Source organism: Labeo rohita, chromosome 18, assembly GCF_022985175.1.
Source record: "Labeo rohita strain BAU-BD-2019 chromosome 18, IGBB_LRoh.1.0, whole genome shotgun sequence".
NCBI lineage: Eukaryota > Metazoa > Chordata > Actinopteri > Cypriniformes > Cyprinidae > Labeo > Labeo rohita.
Window position 1 is genome coordinate 16320299 of NC_066886.1, and position 21833 is coordinate 16342131.

Sequence of the window (21833 nt, forward strand, 5' to 3'; positions counted from 1 at the left end):
ACTGCTTACTTTACAAGATTCAACTACATGAACCCTTTCAGAGCTTCTGACTGTTGTTCCCACTGTCTGTCACCCACACATCATGCATTTATTAGTTATTTCAGTGGGCTATGTTATCCCTGCTGAAAAAAAAAGTTTAAAACAGTCTAAACTAGTTTTAGTTTGCTTTTTAGCCTGGCCAAGCTGGTGTTTGGCTAGTTTAGGTGGATGACCAACTGGACTCCTAGCTTGACTAGCTGAAGAACCCCCAAAACCACCCAAGGCCAACTTAGGTTTTTTTTTTTTTTCTACAGTAAGCAAACTCAGCCCAGCAAAACTAGTGTTAGGTGGTTTAAGATATTTAAAGACAACTAAGACCAGCAAACCATCTTAGACTGGTTTAAGGAATAGAAAAAAAGGAAAAACAAAAAAATCTAAAACTAGCCTGGGAGACCAACTAAGACCAACAAAACCAGTGTTGGCTGGTTTAAGATACTTTTTAAGACAAATAAGACTAGCAAATCATCTTAGACTGGTTTAAGGTTTAAGGGATAGCATAATCACACAGCGCACAATGCTTTAAAGAAAAAAAAAAAAAACATGCCTAAACCAGCCTAAGATTGTTTGTTGGTTTTACCTGGTTTGTGATGGTCTCTAGTCTGGCTAAGCTGGTGTTCAGCAGGTTTAGCTGAGCAGCCAGCTGGTCTTACTGACTGACCAGCTGAATAGTGTCCAAACCCTCTCTAAAACCAGCCTAGGAGACCAACTAAGACCAACAAAACTAGTGTTGGCTGTTTTAATAAGATCATTTACAAGACAACTAAAACCAGAAAACCATCTTAGGCTAGTTTAAAGTTTAACAGGGACAGCATAATCACACAGCTCTCAATGCTTAAAAATGCCTAAACAAGCCTAAAGTTGTTTGCTGGTCTTAGCTGGTTTAATATGGTTTCCAGTCTGGCCAAGCTGGTGTTTAGCTAGTTTAGCTGAGCAGCCAACTAGTCTTATAGACTGACCAACTGAATATTGTCCAAAACCCCTCTAAAACTAGCCTCTGAGACCAACTAAGACCAATAAAACCAGTGTTGGCTGGTTTAAAATACTTTTTAATACAACTAAGTCCAGAAAATTATCTTAGGTTGGTTTAAGGGTTTAATAGGGATAGCAAAAGCTAGTACCAGCAAACCATCTTAGAATGGTTTAGGTTTTAGTAGGGATAGCATGATCACATAGCTCTCAATGCTTAAAGAAAAAAAAAAAAAACATGCCTAAACTAGTCTAAATGGTTTGCTGGTCTTAGCTGGTTTAAGATGGTTTCCAAACTGGTGTTTAGCTAGTTTGGCCAACTGGTCTTACCAGCCGAATAGTGTCCAAACCCCTCTAAAACTTGCCTGGGAGACCAACTAATACCAACAAATCCAGTGTGTAAGACCAGCAAATCGTCTTAAGCTGGTTAAAGTGTTTAGTAGGGATAGCACAATCACACAGCTTTCAATTCTTAAAAAAAAAAAAAAAGCCTAAACCAGCCTAAACTTATTTGTTGATCTTAGCTGGTTTAACATGGTCTCCTAATCTGGCCAACCATGTGGTTACTTAGTAGTTAGTTTAGCTGAGCAGCCTAAAATCAGAAAACAGTTTAGCTGGGAGATTATAAAAAAAACACACAAACCTTTCTAAAACCAGCCAAAAGACCAGTGTGATCAAGCTGATAGACCAGCTACAACAAGCAAATCACCTTAAACTTGATTTTTTTTTTCCAGCAGGGGTCGCACAAAATAGTCCCAGTCCATGGCCAACTAAGACCAGCAAATCAAATAGTTTATAACTTATACAGCTCTATTAAGGCATTCCCAGCATTCTCAGCACAGTTGCATGATATGAAACGTTAAGTACACAAGATGTTTATTTGGGCAGAGATTGTTGAGGAGTGTCACATAGATGTATAACTGTCAGCAGTTAATGACACGGAAAAAGGGATTGTGTTTGTGTGTTATACTGTTTGTGCCTCAACAGTGTGTCGCAACACTTGGCAGAGTTTGAGCTCCTGCCAGAAGAATCTGGGAGCAAATAAAACTAGTGCTTATTTACATTCCTCGATTCTACTACCACAGCCTTTAACTGACCCAGTTCTTTAATCCACCTAAGTTAAAGAATCTCTTACTAACACACACACACACATGCAGAGGCAGGTATATAATAGCGAGCCAAGCATGAGAAATCAAAGCTAAAGCTGGAAAAATAGCCTTGGGATCTGATGACTGGGGATGAGAAACAGGTGGTGCGTAGAGGCCTGAGAATGGAGAGCTTTATATTCGGTAAAGATACTACAAAGAGATACAGCCTGCATCTGTCCTGCTTTTACTCTTGACCTAATATGTAACAGACTGCTGCTACAAAGTCAGCAGGTTCATTTTTGTGTGTGTGTGTGTCTTATTCTTATTCTTTCCAAGCTGGTCGTAGCTTGTTTAAAATGGCCACGTAACATGGCTAAGATGTTCTAAGCTGGTTTAAGATGGTCTTCCAACATATTCAAGCAGATAACTCAGAATTAGCATCTCAAGTGCACAAACCATGCAAAAAACAGTCTGAGAGGCCAACTAAGACCAGCAAACCAGCTTATGCTGGTTTAAGAATTTGATCTCCAAGCCAGGCTAGGCAGGAGTTTAACTGAGGAGTTTAACTGATCTTTCAAACTGACCAGCTGAAGTGTGTCCAAAACCTCTCTAAAATATGCCTGGGAGACGAACTAAGACTAGCAAACCACAAAACCAGCATAGGCTGGTTTAAGATGTTTTTTAAGACAACTAAGACCAGCAAACCAGCATATTCAATGCTTAAAATAAAAGGAGGTAAAAAATCTTTAAACCTGCCTAGGTTTTGTTGTTCTTCGCTTTGATTGTTCTGGGGTTTGGCTAGTTCAGCTGAGGAGATCAAGTAAGACCAGCAGACCAACTTAAAAATGGTTTAAGCAGTTTTTAAAATATATCTAAGTTTCAGAAGGGCCTGGTAACTAGTTCAACTGTCCTTTCAAATGCCCTCCCTGACTTTGAAACTCTCTTGTCTAATAGTTTATGGTGTTGTATTGTGTATGACAGGAGTTCAGGCTGTGCACTATTGATATAACAGGCACCGGTTTTTACCAACTAGCCAAACACTTTCTGACAGCCTCACACAGGCCGACCATTGTCAAGGCGCCTGTTGCCAGCCGCTGTCTTTATGGATCAGACCAAAGAAAAACACAGGAGAAAGGCTAACGGTACAATCATCCCTCTCACCCTGATGCTCTTCTTTCATGTCATCTTTTCCACCTCCATACCTCTTCTGTCATGCACCAAACTTTTCAAAAACTTTCCCAAATATTACCATTCCCTCAAAGTCTTGAGGGAAGTAGGTCTACAGTGTAAACGGCATGAACGTACAGCTCTTTGAAGATGGCTAAAATTGCTGTGTTTGTTACCGTTCCCTTCAATTCTCAGTCTGGAGTGGTTATCTCCCATGTGCAGCTGTCCAACAAGCTGCTGGCTAAAAAGAAAAGAAAATCTCTCATAGGACATGAACTTAATGTGCAGATTTGCACTGATTGCATATACTCACATGAATACAAATATGGTCATCCATGACCACCTCACTACCAATGCTGGGGACGTTACATTAAAGACCAAACCAAACCTTTTCTAAACCTAAGTGAGTTTCTTCCTTCTGTGGCACACAAAAGAAGATATTTTGAAGAATGTTTTAACCATTAACTCATCCTAGGTGTATATGACTTTCTTCTTTAGATTAATATAATCAGAGTTATATTAAAAATGATTCAAAAATGATGCTCTTCCAAGCTTTATAATGGCAGTGAATGGCTGTTGAGATTTTGAAGTCCAATAAGGTGCATCCATCCATTATAAAAAGTGCTCCACATGGCTCCAGGAGCCTTGTCAAATGAATTGATGTGTTTTTGTATGAAAATATTCATATTTAAAATTATTATAAACCATAATCTCTAGCATGCGCTAACTGTCATCCTGCCTTCCGTTTACAATAGATTTGCATTCCAGCAGATGGCATAGTGTAAACAGGGCTCTGTTCTTTTTTAGGAGCACTTGTGCTCCTACTTTTAAAAAATAAGGTGTCAAAATTTTTGTAGCACCTTTTAGTAGCACCCTAATAGCCTTCTCTTTACAAGGTGATATTTGACTCCTTAAAGTGATTTACAGGAGATTTTTTTTTTTTTACCTTTGTAATGGCATTTTTCTAACTTTATTAAAAGTATGGCAAGTATCTTTCATGTCATCTTTTTTTATTATATTTTTGAAGCTTCTAATTAAAACAATGGAATAAGAATAAGTAGAATAAGAATAAGTTACCAATCAACTGAAATCAGCATTAACAAAATTAATTTGTACTACAGGTGGCATAGAAGAACACAAAAGTGGCTTGTAGGTGTATTTTCATGTTTAATGAGGCTCAGAGGTGGCATGAGTGCTATACAATTCATAAATTCATGTTAAGATTAATGTTTTAAATATCAAATTTTGAATACAGAAATATTAACTGATTTAAATAACTGAAAAGATACTTTAAAAATGAAACTAAAACTGCCAGTAGGTGGCAGCAAGTCACTGATTTAATTACTGAATCATTCATTCGTTTGATTCATTCGAACAGCTGATTCATTCAGGAATAAAGCAAGAGACTGTTTTTATGAATGGAAAATTGAATCATTGACTCACTGGATTCTTTTAAAAACGACGTTCATTAAGCGGCTCAGTTGCGACTTGTTTCAAACCATTTTTGATGACGAAATAGAGCAAAATCAGGCAAGTGTTATAGTCAGACAATGTAAGTCACTTAATATTAACTTCCTGTTGTATTAGATCAATATCTCATAATATCTCACAAAGTTCCATTATAATCAACGAAGCTCTCTACGCTGCACAATGAATCTCTTATTTACACTCTCTCTAAACTTTATGAAAGGATTTGTGAGATATGTCTGTGATACATTACTCAACATTGCAAAAACACGTAGAAAAAAGCGACTGAAATGGTAAAACTGTAGAGCCCTGGTGAGGTCCGATGAGAATATGTTAGTTTCGCGAGAACTAAGTTTTGTTTACAGCCAAGTAAAACCAGTCTCCTCTTTGGATTATATTGAATCCAACATTTTCTTCACAAATCCTTGTTTTGTACTTCTAATTTGTGACTGGTGTCTTGTTTTGTTTTGCTCTCACCTGCCTTCTTGAAAGAAGAAACTGCATAGAATCTAGGTAAATCGTAATTTTACCTTTTAGTTGAACTATCCCTTTAATTGAGCACTATGTAGGTTTCCACCCTAAATGCTACTTACTAAGAAAACCAACCCACATATGTCAAAAAGGGCTGTATTTCATTGAAATGGTTTCATATTTATGTCTGTGGGAGGCTTTGATTGGTAATGCATTAATAGTCACTAATATATGGATGACTAACAGTGCAAAACAAGCAAGAGGTTTGTGTTTCCGACAAACACCTGCAGTGTCCACCCATGCCCTTGACCCAATCACAGATCTCCAAAGATGCCAAAACCACATGATCTTCTAATGGAGAACCTCACACTTCTCACTTTCCAAATTTTCCCTTCACTTGCAAAGCCCCATCCAGAGTTCATGGAAAGTTCCTCCACTGCCTGCCACATATGCTCCCGTCTGCTGGCAGAGAGTGTGCGCAAAGATACTAAACTCCGCAGATCAAGAGACAGAGCTTTAAGCTTCTCCAAGTCAAGCAGCCAAAGAGCTCATACGCACCAGCCAACCCAAACTGCAACACACCCTGCAAAACTGATCGTTTGAAACCAAACCCAAACAAACTGAGGCACTTGAGGCAAACAGAAGCAGACTGAGCTCGCTGTCCCGTGATCCGCTACGACCGGCTATCACCTTGCAGATAAGGTCTTACAGTAGAGGGATTGTCTTGTGTCAGCACACACCCTCCCCCTCCATCCCTCCCGTCCCAGCAGCCCCTTGCAATAACAAACCCCCGTGCAGCCACACCACTTAGCCTTATAAAACCCTTTCGTTTGCACACTAACCAAACACTCCTGCAGACACGAATCAATCATTAACAGCAACCAGTTAAAGCACTGAAGCAAGCAGTGCTGAGTACTTACTTTCTTTCTGACACGTTCTGGTTTCCGACTCGTTCTTCACAGGAAACAAGAAATCCCAATGGAAATCAGAGTCCTTAAGGATTGTCAGTAGATCCAGCTTTTGAGACTGCCAGTATCAGCTGTTTATAGGTCTGGATGTGGGATTGGTGGTACAGCGCTCACACTCATGCTCTGTCTGCTGCTGTGACTGAATGTGTATCTGACACGCTGGTGTAGTAAAACCTCCCTTAATCACTGCTCCTCCCCTCACATAGTAAGAGAAGCAGAAAGAGAGAGAAAGAGAGAGAGAGAGGTAGACAGCAAGACTAAGACTGAGAGGAAATCACAAGATTTCTTGCTAATCTCTAGTTTCAGTTTTAGTGGTGATTTAAACTTGAATTTTAACTTTCAACAATGCCATTTCCAAGATTAAATGATTAACACAACTGAATTAGTTAAAGCATTCATAAAAAATATTGGAAGGGAGTGTAATACATTTAAAAGCTATTTTAAACTGACTTCTTTAGAGGAAGAGTTTAATTTATAAGAAAGACTTGCGAACAATAAAGTAACTAAATATTCAGTGTTCGCCTGACTAAATGTAAAAGTTCAAGAACTATGGGAAACAAAATGATCAAGCACTATCCTAAATATTTTATAAGGGCATATGTCCTCCTCATTGTGTATAATTAAATAAAATTAATAAATTATAAGAAACGCAATGATAATAACAATCAATAGACTAAGAGTAAATTAATACACTAAGAGAAAAATAAATACACTGATAAGTTTATTATGATAATTTTATCATTTTTTATTATTATTATTATTATTATTAAATATAAATATAAAATGTAATCATATTCATTAATAATTTAAAAAATCATGAATAAAAACAAAGAAATAAATACAACTTTATTTTCCTTCTTTATATTATTATTATTATTATTATTATTATTAAATATGATTATTATTTTAAATAGTATAAAATAATATATACTAATTATTATAATAATAATATTATTCTAATAATAATTATTATTATATTATTATATTCATATTATTAGTAGTAGTAGTATTAATAATAATAAGATGAAGAAGAATGATGATGATGATGATGATGATGAAGATGATGAAGTTAAAAATAATAACCTGATCAACCACTATCCAAAACATTTCTAAAATAATATATATAATAATTAATATAAATAAGAAGAAGAAGAAGAAGAAAAAGAAAAATATAATAAATATTATTTAATAATATGATAATGATTATTATTATTATTATTATTATTAATGATAGAAGGACTACATTTAAAAGTAATAACTTGATCAACCACTATCCAACATATTTTAAGGACCTGCTCAGTGTTGATGATTTATTAAAATACTACTACTACTACTAATAATAATAATAATAATAATAATTTAATTTATTGCGATTATTACTGAAAATATTAGAAAATGCAACTTAATTATATTAGTTAATAATTTAATGACTAATTAATAAGAGGCAATAAATAAATATAACTTTATTTTCTTTCTTTATTACTATTATTATTATTATTATTATTATTATTAATATATATATATATATATATATATATATATATTATTTTATTTATATTATTATAAAATATATTATTTTTATTATTTTTTTTTTTATACAGAGAAACAATTTGTACAATTTTTCTCTTCTTATTATTGTTATGTAAAACCCTTTGAATCACCTCTGTGTATGAAATCACTACACAAATAAACCTTATCTACGATGGTTACAGTCCTACAAGCACAGCAGATTCTAATTAACATCTATAAAGCATAATATGTGAGGAGGTAGGACAGCACAGTGTAGTTCAAAAAGGTCGTTATTTGAAACTAAATACTCCTCCATTTCAACAGACACCGCTTGCCCTTGGCTCATGTTACAACACCTTACATACAACACCACAATAGTGTTATTCCTGGTTGAGTGACAGTCACCTTATAGCATGTGAGTGACAATACTCACAGAATAACGCATTAGAAAGCTTTCTCCCAAAACACAGTATTTCCAATCACAGCCTAACAAGCCTGAGACACTTCTTTTTACGTGAGTTGTTAAAGAAGACTCACACCGGTGTTAAAACCAGTCCTTAAAATGTCACTGAAACCCTAAAACGGATGGTGCCGCAACAACTGAAAGATCTCAGTGACAAATCGTCTAATCACGCCCTAGTTAACAAGGGAAGAGAACTATGGAGCGCAATAGAGGAACAGTCACAGTTGGGAATCCCTGTGACTGAAATAGTGCTGCTAATTATGTATTGAGGGGAAATGCTAAGCAGGCAGATGGAATGGTAGGTTTGGGGTGTCAGGCTTCGGGATGCCGTCATTAAGAGACGGGGACGAGCCAAATGCAGACACAAGTGTGTCATGAGAGACGGGAAGCAGAGCTGAGCCACTTATCAGCCTCTTACTTACAGACGCCAGATGCAGACTGGGACTCCGCCTCCTTCCCGTCCCTTTATACCAGTCAGGCCTGGTCTACTATTACGCATGTCATTTTGAAACATGCTGAATGTAGTTCTATCATGACAACTCTCGGAAGTTTTTGCAATTGTAATGGATATGACAGTGTTAATGTATTTGGTCTTGGCGCCGACACTGCTGCTGCACTAGTAGTATTTATAATAACCCGTAGGAGATTTATACAGGTGGAGCTGGGGAGGTGGAGGGTTTCAGACTAACTCTGAATGCACACTGTAAAATGCTCCAGTGAATGCTAACCAGCCATTTAAATGTAAAGCAGCAAGCTCATTGGCTGCGTATGCAACATGAACCAATCAGCTTGTGCCAAGTAGTTTAATTCTGTGAATATCATCAGTTTGCATTAATGACCAAAGATTTTCATGACAGAACTTGACTATTTTACTTTTGGACAATTTTAATGATGTCCTTACTACCTTTCTGGGCCTTAAACATGGTAGTGGCTGTCTAAGCAGGGTCAGAAAGCCTTCGGATTTCATCAAAAACATCTTAAATGGCGTTCCGAAGAACAAAAGTCTTACAGGTTTGGAGCAACATGAGGGTGAGTAATTAAGACAGAATTTTCATTTTTGGGTGCACTATCTCTTTAAAAGTGGAAAAAGGTTCTATAAATTATTCAAATGTTTGTCACATTAGGGAAATGGTTCTTCTATTGCATTACTAGAAAAGCCACTTTTTGGAATCCTTCATGTCAGAGTAATATGAATTTTGCTTTTTCACAGGTTAAAACAACCACTATCATTTTCTAACCACTTCCATCCCATCATTCAGTTGCTGTTTGCATTTAGCTGTAAGTAATTTGAAGCCTGATCTCATGACGAAAACATACCTGTGTGAACTTTTTCGCAAGACACAAAATTTGTGTTTCGTAACATATTTGATGAGAAATGTCCACTGAGTGGCACCCAAAGGGTGTCAGTTTTTTCTAGAGCTGCCCTCGACTAAAGGGTTTTTCTGATCGACTAGTAGTCATTCATTGTAAGCATTAGTCGACTATTAGTCGCACATTTATTAATAAACCATATAAATCATAATAATAAGCCTTTAATTGCCTACATAGCCTAAGAAGCACTCAAGTGCACGGAAAAAGAGCTTGCCACAGCACACTGGCAGATATAATCATGAATGTGTCAGGGAAAAACAGAGAGACTGCATTAACGTTTTAATAATTTATTAATAAACTAGTTCTTTGTTTTTAGCTTAAGAAATGAACTCGGCAACACTGACTCGTCATCTCCACAGTAGTGATGCGCCTGTATGTACATTTCATATGGTTTACATAATCTGAGAATATTTATTTTCTATTTTAATTGGTTTATTTGAAAGTAGAAATTCCACTCTCTCTCTATATATTTGTCATCTCCATATACACTGAGTTTCGAAGTTGTACGCTCAAGTTCACAGAGACCGAGACGGCAGAAAGTGCATCCTGTTTGCTTTCATTATTTTACAAAAGCACAACGTTTCTCTGTTATTGTGAGTGAGCAAAAATGACGGAGTATTGTAAGAGCAAGTGAACTCACTGGCGCCACCATCTGTCATGCAGTAAGCACGCTACTGTTCAGTTTCCACACTCCGCACTTAACTTTTCTAGGTTAACATTAGATTGAGCTGCCGTGTAAAATTGGTACTATATACATCTTTCAGATGAAAAGCCATATCTGTGGTCAGTTCTTCCCAATCCCTTTCCCAACTATCCACCCCATGCTTTCCTGTCAATCTCTACTGTTCTTTCGGTTAAAAAGCATGAAAAAGGCCAAAAAAAAAGAAAAAATGTCCTTGTTTTCTTACTTTGTTCAATCACTCTTGCGTAATCAAACGTGGACAGATCATCCTGTATGACAAATTAACCAAATCATGCATCTACTTGCTTAGACTCCCATGTAAGGATTCCGAAACAAACATTTCGTCATTTGACCCAGAGCATTTAAAATCTGAATTCTAACTTCATCAGCACTCCACAAAGTGTCTCTTTTTTTCCCCTCCGAACCTCTAGGTTGACTGATGTGGCGTGAACATCTTACAGACAGCTTTGCCGTTGTCCCCTCTGTCTCATTTGTCATCCGAAGTTAAACTCCCAGGGCTTCATGTCTACCCAAAAAGGGGAAGCATTGGCTCAAAAGTTTTCAGCTCCGTTAATCTCTCTATAGGGGGTGCGTAATCCCCTAAATTGGAACGCAGGCTAGAGTTGTTTAGATTATTTAGAATTGACATGTTTAAAGGGATAGACCAACCGCAAATCAAAATTTACACACCCTTGTGGGCGTAACAACTACAGTTGGAGAAATGTCTCAGTGTTTTTTGTCCATACAAGAAGACAGTGGGGTCAAATGTGGTCTTGGACACCAGTGAAACTCATTTAATGGGCAACAACCGTTGAGACATTTCTCAAAATGTCTCCAAAAAAGTCACACAGAAGTAAAAGATTACAGAATTTGGTCAAACTGTTCCTTTAACCTTGTCTTGTCAACCAGAGATGTTCTTAAATACTTAAACTTTTTTATTTGACTTTTACTTTTTTATATCAAATGAGCAAAGTCCAATAACCTGAGTGTTGATATTCCTATCAGTGACAAATTCTGACCTCTGTAGATTTGAATGGGTATTGCAATGATTCTTAGTCTTCTAGTGCTCTAACTTGTGAAATCACGAATGAGGCTCTGCTTTCTCAAGCGCATTCCCATGCTGAGAATACGGGGAATTAGTGCATAGGTTTGAAGCTGAGTTTGTTCTGATGTGAAGTGCCGTTGTCTTCTCTAAATCTGAATCAACAACTGTGTCTCTGTACAGAGACTGACAGATAGCCAACACCACAGGAGGTGATGGCAAAGCTCCTTCTGAACAGGATTATGAGAATGAGACAAATAAAGACGCTTGGCTTATGCTGTATAAAGCACAACATTGATTACAGCTTCAGCCTGAAATGTGCTGAATGTGCAGCCTTTTGTTTACAATATTCTGATAAATAAATGAATCAGGGCCTGTAGTCAAATCAATTTTGATTCAGATGTAATAAACCAACCATTTTATAGACTGATAAACGATAACTTTAGTAACTAAATGACTTTTAGTTTCGTCTACAGACCAGTTTATTCACTAAACACTAATTACAGGTTAGAGTCTAACTCTGATTACTAGTCAGAAAGAAAGTGAAAATGGTTTACATTGCTTTAAAACACTTGTGTTTACGCTGTGACAAGCAGTATGTAAATTCATTTCATATATAGTGGCATTAATCTTTTTTTACGAGCATATTTGAGGGAGAATGTCTCCTGGGGTCCAGATTAAGTTTTGACTGGTGAAAGATCAAAAAATACTTCTCACTTTTACTTTCATCTGGATGACTAATGTCCCACCCTCATAAAACCTTACAAGCTCTGCCATCAGCGTGTGCCGACGCCAGTACTCGTCAAGAGCCCCCGGGCCTTTAGCTTGTGTCTCTTATCTGCTTGTGAACCTTGTGATTAGTAGGAAGTTACTGCAAACACTGCATTTCTGGTTACTTTAGTCAGCTGGGAAAATTAAATGGTTGTATCCTTCTGTAAGGATTACATATGATATGAAGTCTGGTGCTGCAAAAAACTTTACCAATTATTTAAACAACAACTACAACATATTATAAAATAATTACTTGCATATTTTAGAATAAAATATTATAAATTAAATTAAATTAAATTAAATTAAATTAAATTAAATTAAATTAAAAATAAATGAATGAATGAATGAATGAATGAACTATTGAAATTGAATGAATAATTGAATAATATCCAGTGCTGGAGCAAACAAATTATTATTTAAACACAATAATATCTGATTTCAATCATGTAAAAACCCCAATGATAATATTACTACTACTACTACTGCTACTAATAATGTAGTTTTAAAATAATAAATATAAAATATAAATTATAAAAATTATATGAAAATATAAATGTATATTAGAAATTATAAAATTAATTATAATACTAAAATAGTAATACTTTAATACTAAATAATAATAATACTAAAACTAATACTAATTAAATATTTTAATTTAATTATAAATTAACAATATCTAGTGCTGAACCAAAAAAAAAAGATTATTTAAACATAGTAATAATAACTGATTTCAATAATGTAAACACCCAATAGTAATAGTAATAATATTAATATAATTAAATAATATTAAATTTTAAAATAATAACTATAACATTTTAATTATAAAAGTTATATGAAATATATAATTGTACATTATCAATTATATATTTTTTATAAATTATACATTTAATTATAATATTAAAATAATAATACTAATAAAAAGCAATACATAATTTAATTTAATTTAATTATGAATAAATGAATGAATGAATGAATGAATGAATGAATGAATGAATGAATGAATGAATAATATCCAGTGCTGGAGCAAACAAACTATTATTTAAGAATAATAAATGTATAAACTTAAAAATTATGAACTTAATAATAATAATAATAATAATAATTATTATTATTATTATTATTATTATTATAAATACAATAATATAACAATTATTTGAAAAATATAAAAAGTACATTAGAAATTATAAATCTAATTATAATATTAAAATAATAATACTCATAAAAACATTAATACATAAAATATAATTTTCTTTGTATTATTATTATAGTAGTAAAACAATAATATAATTATTATATAGTTTTTAAATAATTTATATAAAATTTTAATTATAAAAATGATGTGAAAAATACAAAATATAAATCAGAAATTTTAAACTTAATACCATTAAAATAAAAATACTTGTAAAAAATAAATGCATAAAATATAATTTTCTTTGTATTATTATTATTATTATTATTATCACTTGATTAATTAATTGATACAAAATAATTTCTTAGTTTTAGCACCAAACTGGATATTTTACGTAATCCTAAGAGATATACAACAACATTAGTAACAAGATATTACCACACACTTGTTGCAAAACACTGTCTGTGTTGCTGTACCCAATGTACCTTTTCTAAATAGGAAATATTGGGTTAAGAAATGTCTGCTTTTCACAGAGAAATGAAGAAAGAGAGTCAGCTGAGAACAAGCGTAAAGCAGACAAACGTCTCCTCAGGTGGCTCTAAATGTCCATATCAAAGGAACGATGGTTTGCTTTCATGTGTCTGCCAGGACAATTCCCCTGGCAGTGTGTAACAGATCATTTGTCGTCCCCCCTCCCCAACTTCCCCCTCCTGTCAGTAAAAATAATTAACAGACAATAGCGGCATCAGTTAAATGCTTCCCTATTCATGATCGGCGATGACATACGACCTGATTTCCTGTATGCCGATACTTGCATTCACCAATACGTGCTTGAATTGCAGAACAAACTGACCTTGAGGTATGAGACAACAAGTTTAAGCATTTTTTGTTTCAAATATATTTCTGGTTGGACTTGACCTAAGTGTCCCTGCGGTGAGGACACAGCTCAGGGAAATGATTTGTCATTCAAGTTATTCAGCAGGGCCAAGAGCGAACAGAAGTCTTGTATTTGAGCCAGACCTCAGGGGGGGCTTCAAATAAAACACTAATTAACTCTATCTAATGAAAACAAAAAGACTTGCTGCTGCTTTTCTTTTCAACTGTGGCATACTGATGCCTGGTATGAGGCAAACGTGGACAGCCCAAAAAAAAAGGTTTCGATAACCAGGACAAGTCTCGGAAAAAGTGCAGCCCGGCATTTTTACTCCAGCGCTGCTGAGCCTGTAAAAGGAGCATCTGTTTTGTTTCACCACAGCTGAGAGTAATGAACCTGGGCAAGCAATGAACTGTGACTAAAAAAATCTTGGGGAGTCAATACTAGTTCTTAATATTCATATTACTGCCAAGGACACAAACACAAAGAAAAGACACAGCGCTGCAGATGAAATACAGCTTTTTAGAGACTTTCTTGGTACAATGACTTGCACCTTATAGACACTCCTAGTGCAAAAGTTGCTTCAAACTTATTAAACAAGGTAACTTAAAGGGACAGTTCACCCAAAAATGAAAATGATTCACTCACCCTCAAGCCATTTTAGATGTATGACTCTCTTCTTTCAGATGAATACATTCATGGTTATATTAAAAAATGTCCTAGCTCTTCCAAGATTTATAACGGAAGTGAATGGGTGTTAAGATTTCGAAGTCCAATAAAGTGCATCCATCCATCATAAAAAGTACTCCACATGGCTCCAGGGGTTAATAAAGGCCTCCTAAAGCAAACTGATGTGTTTTTGTGAGAAAAGTATCCAAAGTATAACTTTATAACCTGTAATCTCTAAACAGGAAAGAGTGGCGTTTTAGCGCATATCTTGAGGATGAGTAAATAAAGGGGTAATTTTCACTTTTGGGTGAACTATCCCTTTAAGGCTCAGGTATACTTCATTTTCCAGTTGAGCATACAAGCCATTCAAAGCACATTTTATGAATGTGTGTCCACTACCCAGTGGACCTTTGTCTTTCGAGCACTTAAAGGAGAAGTTCACTTCCAGAACAAAAATTTACAAATAATTTACTCACCCCCTTGTCATCCAAGATGTTCATGTCTGTCTTTCTTCAGTCGATAAGAAATTATGTTTCTTGAGGAAAACATTTCAGGAATGTTTCATATAGTGGACTTTAATGGTGCCCCCAAATTTGAACTTCCAAAATGCAGTTTAAATGGCTCTAAACGATCCCAGCCAAGGAAGAAGGGTCTTATCTAGCGAAACGATTGGTCATTTTCGAAACAAATTGTCAATTTATATATTTTTAACCTCAAATGTGCGTGCGTAGTCTGTGTAATCCGGGTCAATACAGTTAGGGTATTTAAAAAAACTCCCGTCTCGTTTTCTTCTTCAACGTAAAAATATTTTTTTGTTTACCTTTTTTCGTCAAAGGCGTTTGATCTTCTTTGCATGTTCACTTTGTAAACACTGGGTTGGTACTTCTGCAGTGATGTAGGATGATTTTGAAGTTGGGGAAGAAAACAAAATGTTTTTTCAACATACCCTAACTGTCTTGACCGTACTGAACCGGGAAAAACGGTTCCCGCAGATTTAGACAAGACGAGCGTTTGAGGTTAAAAAGTATATAAATTGTCAATTTGTTTTGAAAATGACCAATTGTTTTGCTAGATCCGACCCTTCTTCCTCAGCTGGGATCATTTAGAGCCATTTAAAGCTGCATTTAAACTGCATTTTGTAAGTTCAAACTTGGAGGCACCATTGAGGTCCATAATATGGAGATAATTCCTGATTTTTTATCCACAAGAAACAATGTCTTATCGAGTGAAGAAAGAACGACACAAACATCTTGAATGACAAGGGTGTGAGTACATTATCTGTAATTTTTTGTTCTGGAAGTGAACATCTCCTTTAAATACTTCATGCAAGTCTCCGTGAACTCAAAATCAGGATTCACACGGACAGTGTGCACACATCAGCAGACTGATGCTGATGACAAAAATGACATCATGCAAACTCTCTGTGAGCCAGAGTGGAATAAGGACAAGCTTTAAGAGTCAGCATAATTAAAGTAGCATTTCATGTACTGTATCTTTCCCTGAAGGCAATCCCAGAATGTACTGATGTGATGTGATGACCTTAGTGAGAAACTAAAAATCCAACATCATGGATGACAAAAGTCAATCATCGAAACACTTTAAAGGGATAAATCACACAAAAATGAATATTCTGTCTCATGAACTCGTAAGACATCTTCGGAACACAATCTTCGGAACACAAATTAAGATATTTTTGATGAAATGCGAGAACTTTCTGATCCTGTATAGGCAGCAATGCAACTGCAACACATTTTATGGCCCAGAAAGGTAGTAAGGATATTGTTAAAATAGTCCACATGACATCAGTGGTTCAGCCGTAATTTTATGAAGCTACGAGAATACTTTTTGTGCGCAAAGAAAACAAAAATAACTTTATGCAATAATTTCTTCTCTTCCAAGTCAATCAATGCGCATTCACAAGATCATTATTTAAAAATACAATTATTTCTTGTTTTCTTTGAGCACAAAAAAGTATTCTTGTAGCTTCATAAAATTACGGTTGAACCACTGATGTCAAATGGACTCCTTTAATGATGTCCTTACTACCTTTCTGGGCCTTGAACATGGTAGTTGAATTGCTGTCTATGCAGGGTCAGAAAGCTCTCGGATTGAATCAAAAATACCTTAATTTGTGTTCTTTTTCTGTCTTTCAGTGTTAATTTCGTCATAATTTTCATCAACGACATACGAACAAGATGATAACGAAACAAAAACTCGTTCTGAATGACAAAAACTATGACGAAAATCTATTGACATTTTCGTCAATGAATGAAAATGAGACGAAAATGTTAGGGAGGGACGATTTGGGAACAGATTCATTCAGAACAAATCTGCTGCGTAGGAGATTAGATGTGTACATTAGAACTGTATCATAGCCTATTGATCTATCCAGCAGAGCATAAGCTGGCATATATTTGCTGCATGTCTCATAAAATGTTAAAAAATGTCAATATCTGGTAGTAAGAGATGAGCAGACATATTGATAATTTGACGACGCAAAGAGAACTCAATTTGGTCTGATTTTCTGAGAGCAGACACCGAAGCAGCGCCTCTCACACAGAGCACGAACTCTCTTTCGCATCTCATGAACGGAGAAATACACACAAAATGATGTAGAAATGTCTATTTTGATGAGTATTAATGTAAACACACTTGGTTACGTTTTGTGTGAACGTAAACAGTTGGGAGAATATCAGACATGTATCAGTACATTGCATCCATGTATTCGTTTTTAAAGGGACAGCAGCTTAATTTAGCTGCTATTGTCTGTGGCATTGATGTTAATCAAGCAACAAAAGAAAGACAGAAAATCACTCACTGCTGAATCACTTTAGTAGCCCTAATACAGATTAAGCTTAATTTAGTTGTATAAATAAATATGTCTGCTTGAAAGAATAAACAATGTGGTGAACAAGTTGTTATAAAGAATGCATAATTGGCCTATTGGTAATTGTAGATAAATGCTTAATAAAACCAATACACTAAAACTTTAACTAAACCCAACAGATTTTAGCCGACTAAATCACTGTAGATTTAGTTGACTAAAATCTTATGATATTTAATGAACTTAAACTAAATTAAAACTAAACACAATTCAGATGACTACAATATGACTAAAACTAAACAGCATTTTAGTTAGAAGACTATGACTAAAACGAAATAAAAATTTGCTGTCAAAATTAACACTGGGTCTCATAGGTTTAGAAATGACACATGAGGGTGAGAAATTAATGACTGAATTGAGATTTTTGGATGAACTATCCCTTTTTCAAGTCACTTTTTTATCTAGCACTTTATACAATACACGTTATACGCCGTTTCAGAGCAATTAACAGGAAATAACAGAATCAATTATGCAAAGTTCTTTAAATATGAGAAGAATTTAAATTCTGCTGTAAAGCAGCTCTAAGGAAGACAACAGTGTCATTATTCAGCTCAAGCCAATTTAGTGCTGATTCAGTTCAGTTCAATAACTGTGGAAAGTTCATCAGTTATGAAACAAGTTCAATTCAGCTATAAGCAGCTCCACAGAGGGCAACAGTCTCATTATTCAGCACAATTCAAGTTTTGTTCTCATCTAATAGTCTCAGTGCAGTCAAATTGATAATATTACTGAATATTAAAGGGATAGTTCACCCAAAAATGAAAATTACCCCATGATTTACTCACCGTCAAGTCATCCTAGGTGTGTATGACTTTCTTCTTTCAGACATATACAATTGGAGATATAGAAAAAAAATGTCCTGCCTCTTCCGAGCTTTATAATGGGAGCGAATGGGTGTTGAGATTTTAAAGCAAAATAAAGTGCATCCATCCATCATAAATTAAAAAGTACTCCACACAGCTCTGGCGGGGTTAATAAAGGCTTCCTGAAGTGAAACGAGGCGTTTACAACAGTTAGTGGAAGCTAGAGAGTATGGTTTATAAATATGGATTTTTTTCTTACAAATGCATGGTCTTTATTAGTAGTAGGCCTTTATCTGTGGAGTAGTTTTTATGATGGATGGATGCACTTTATTGGACTTCAAAATCTCATCAGCCATTCACTGCCATTATAAAGCTTAGCCAAAGGTGAAAATGGCAAGGAACCCAAACACAAACCCAAATTAGTCACTTCCACACTCAGAAAGAACATCTTAAACCAACCAGATGATTTGCTGGTCTTATTTACTGTCATAACCCTGCCTTTTAAGAGTTTTGGAAACTTTAGGACACTTCTGCCCAGCTAAAACCATCAACCCAGCTTAGGCCGAAGTAAGCAGGTTTTTTCAAATAAGAGTTGAGGTTTATAATTAACAGAACTGATTGATTGCTCAATGCGATGCTGACACACAAATTTGGAATTTACTACGCATACCATGTCTGTCCTTTCAGAGGCCTTTGTCTTGGTTTCTAGTTTGTGAATGTGTGAGAGAGAAACAATACCGCAATGAGACAAAGACCCTGTCAAGACCGCTCAGATAACAACACTACACGAAGGACCATATGAGCCATATAGCTTCAGCCAGACTAAACAGCACTCCTCCAGAGACTCCCTGACCTTGCTCAAAATTAGGGGACACACAATCCTACAGTAATGCAACATGGAAGTAAACTCACTGGAGGACACCCCCTTCCACCGCCTCTATTTTAAGATCTCCAGCAACTTCCGTGCAGTTAAAAATCACCTGCTGCAAAGCTAAATCCTGGCATCTTCGTGAAGGAACGCTAAGCGTCTTAGAGTCAAAATGTCTGTCGAAATCCTTCAACTGCAACATTACGACTGTGTGAAATTTAGACGTTTCCTGGGGAAAGGCTGGTTCTTCTTTTTTTTTATTCAGGCTCACCGTCTGGTAGGAGGGAAATCAATAAAAACACTCACTGAGAAAACAGTTTTTTGGGCACTGCGTGATACATGGGCTAATCATTCAGGGAACATTCAGTCCATAGCCGTTTCATGTCTTGCTCATCGGACAGAGTGACTAAATCTAAGCTTTATCTTTTTTTAAAAGAGAGAGGTCTCAGGTTAGTATGCTTCTTTTGGACGCGTCGGATCAATTTATTGATGTGTAGAATATGTGATTGTGAGCAACGCTCACATATTCCAGCCGCTCACAGATAAAGCGTGCAAGCTGCAGGAGCCAACCACATCCTGAGTAAACATAACCTTCTCCCCGCTGGGAAATCATAAATTGACCCCCGACAAGCCCACATGGTCCCATTCCACCAATCACAGTGGGCCATTTTTCTCAGGTCTGCAGATTTCACTGATCCTCATCACAAAAGAAAATCTTTACACTATTTAATTCTGACATTGAGACTAGCCTACTGTTTCTGTAATAAACCCCAGAGGACTTTTAAAATGCATGTACTGTCTAAAATGTATAATTACTCAGGTTGAATGAGCAAATTAAGATTGCGAAAGACTGGATTAGAAGCTACAACTATAATGCAGGAGATTTATATTCACACAGTGCAGTAATTACTCAAACTTAGCCGATCAATTATTTATGCAAAATTGACATGGAGGCTGATGGTATTTTCCGTCTCCTGATATAACAGGGAAAAATCCTCTGGATAAATTAGTCATGACCACATATGCACGTGGAGCAGCCCAGACACATGAAATATTAAAAAAAAAGAAACAGACAAAGTGTGGGATTTCACAGCGAGCTAAAACACTAACTTTTACTGTATATTAAAAAAAAAAAAAGAAATTATACATATACATACACACACATATATATATACATATATATATATATATATATATATATACATATATATATATATATTTAATGCATTTCCTAAAATTGGAGTATAGTAACAACAAAAAATACTGGCAAGTCTGTAAACAGAAATCACTAGCTGTGTCTCAGCAGATTCTGTCCACATTAAAAGGAGGGAAAAAAAAAAAAAAAAAAAAAAAAAAAAAACGCGAGAGCTGCGAGAGGGGCTTACCCTGTCCGTAGTATGAAGCATTGTCCACGCACACACCCAGTCCCTCACGCATAAATATGCAGGAAAATCAATCTACATGTCACATTCATGCTGAAACAGGAACATATTTCCCACATTAGCTCAGCATAATTTACAAGTCTTAGTGGACAAAGTAATAAAACCTTTACCAAAAAGCGTCAAACCCAATCTCAGCTGCAAGTTCACCTGTTCATTTAAACCTCCAGAATAAAACAGACACTCTTACTTTCAAGCCACAGTGAAGATCCATTCAGTTCTGTTCTGAAAAGGCTGCAGTCCAGGTGATATGCTGACCCAGCTATGAGCCAGCACAGGAATCCATCCTTTCCTAACCATGGTAACCAACACCTTACTAGAAGCGGTGCATGCGTGAGAGCCGCCAGAGAGGAGAACTGACAGCGGCAGCCACGGGAAACCAAATTCAATCTATTGCCATGGCACCCGGTGCTGCGGTGACAGCAGGCTTTCAGCGCGCAGACCTTTTGATTCAGCTGTTAAGCCCAAAACCCCTGTCCTGCCTCGCTCGCTTTCTTTTAAAACCTGCAACACATGCCATTTGTCAGGTTGGAGAGAAATTACCTCGGCCGACGAGAGAGAGGGTCTTTTCCGCGAGCGGGCGAGCCCCAGCCGTCACAGGGAGAAGAGGAACAGTAGCTCTGCAGGGATCCCCAGAGATGCCCAGGGCTGCAGCTCACACACGGCACAGCGCATACAAACGCCAGCCACCGCCAGCACCAGCAGCAGCAGCAGCAGAGGATGGGAGGGAGAGTGAGAGAGGCAGAGAGAAAGCGAGAGAGAGAGAAAGGGGGAATGAAACGCAGCAGAGGGGGGCTGCTCATTCTGAGGCAGCCAGGCACATTACATCATTGCTTTCCACTCCTGAGGAGGCAGAGCTGGGGAGAGGGGAGAGGAGGCACTCCCCTTTACACCTTCTGTCTGATAACGTAAGTCTGTTGGTACAGAACCTGCAGAGGAAAAATACACTGCAGCCGGCTCAAACTGCAGGTATGAAATGGATTAGCGTCAGATTGAGGTGGATTTTAGGTTTATGCACAATGGTTTTGCATATGTACACACACACATACACCCACCTACCATTTTTGGCATCAATAATGGATAGCAGGATAAAAGTAAAATGTATAATCTAATGCATGTACATTCATATCTGTTTCAGTTTGCAATGTAACCATTATTGAGGA

At 36.2% G+C, this 21833-nt stretch overlaps 1 protein-coding gene across 2 annotated transcripts in view; it reads right to left on the reverse strand.

Annotated features, from left to right (window-relative positions):
- Positions 1 to 21401, reverse strand: part of sema4ba (sema domain, immunoglobulin domain (Ig), transmembrane domain (TM) and short cytoplasmic domain, (semaphorin) 4Ba) — an 89933-nt gene extending 68532 nt beyond the window's left edge. The window contains exon 1 of one of the 2 annotated variants that reach the window (XM_051134339.1): positions 21214 to 21401. The gene's annotated coding sequence lies outside the window, so the exon portion shown is untranslated. Of the gene's footprint in view, positions 1 to 6118; positions 6302 to 21213 lie in introns of those variants that run through there. The other variant, XM_051134338.1, reaches the window with a different exon arrangement.
- Between the last annotated feature and the right edge of the window lie 432 nt (positions 21402 to 21833).